At 49.2% G+C, this 581-nt stretch overlaps 1 pseudogene; it reads right to left on the bottom strand.

Annotated features, from left to right (window-relative positions):
• The window catches only part of LOC102762924, a 9875-nt pseudogene extending 9627 nt beyond the window's left edge, over positions 1-248 (bottom strand).
• Between the last annotated feature and the right edge of the window lie 333 nt (positions 249-581).

Below are 581 nucleotides of genomic sequence, written 5' to 3'. Positions count from 1 at the left end.
TCCGCAGCCTTCCCCAGCCTGTAACAATCTGCTACTTCCCTATGATAGACCAAGCCCTAGCAGTGATCTATGAAGCATGACCAGCCACAGCTTAGCTATAAAGCAGTGTGTGTAAAGAATAAAGTTACTGGTGCTGGTGCTGGTGCCTTGTGCCAGTCCTCCCAACCCCGTCTCATGGTCTCTTGTATTTCATCCCACGCCACCTCTACCCGTCGGACCCTCTCCGAGGTGCGGGTCACCGCAGGGGTCTATTGGGGTAAAAGAAGACAAATGTAAAATTTTAGACAATAAAAAAAGAGAAAAAGCCAGTGAGGAACCAAGATGGTGGCATAGGCTAACGCCAGAGTTTGCTGCCTCATACAACCACTTCAAAAATACAACTAAAAGACAGAATGGACATCATCCAGAACCACAGGAAGGCTGGTTGAGTGGAAGTTCTACAACTAGGAGGAAGGAGCATAAAATACCGAGACTCAGAGGAGGCACAGTGCTGAAGTCAAATACTAAAGTGCGGAGGTGCGCGGAGCGGACTGGCAGCTGAGGGTGCAGTTGTCTTTTCCAATCGGGAGGGAGTCTCAGAT

The sequence above is a fragment of the Myotis davidii genome, unplaced genomic scaffold (assembly GCF_000327345.1).
Source record: "Myotis davidii unplaced genomic scaffold, ASM32734v1 scaffold8082, whole genome shotgun sequence".
NCBI classification, from domain to species: domain Eukaryota; kingdom Metazoa; phylum Chordata; class Mammalia; order Chiroptera; family Vespertilionidae; genus Myotis; species Myotis davidii.
The sequence above is the reverse complement of the archived record's forward strand: the minus strand, read 5'-3'. Positions and strand labels throughout refer to the sequence as shown.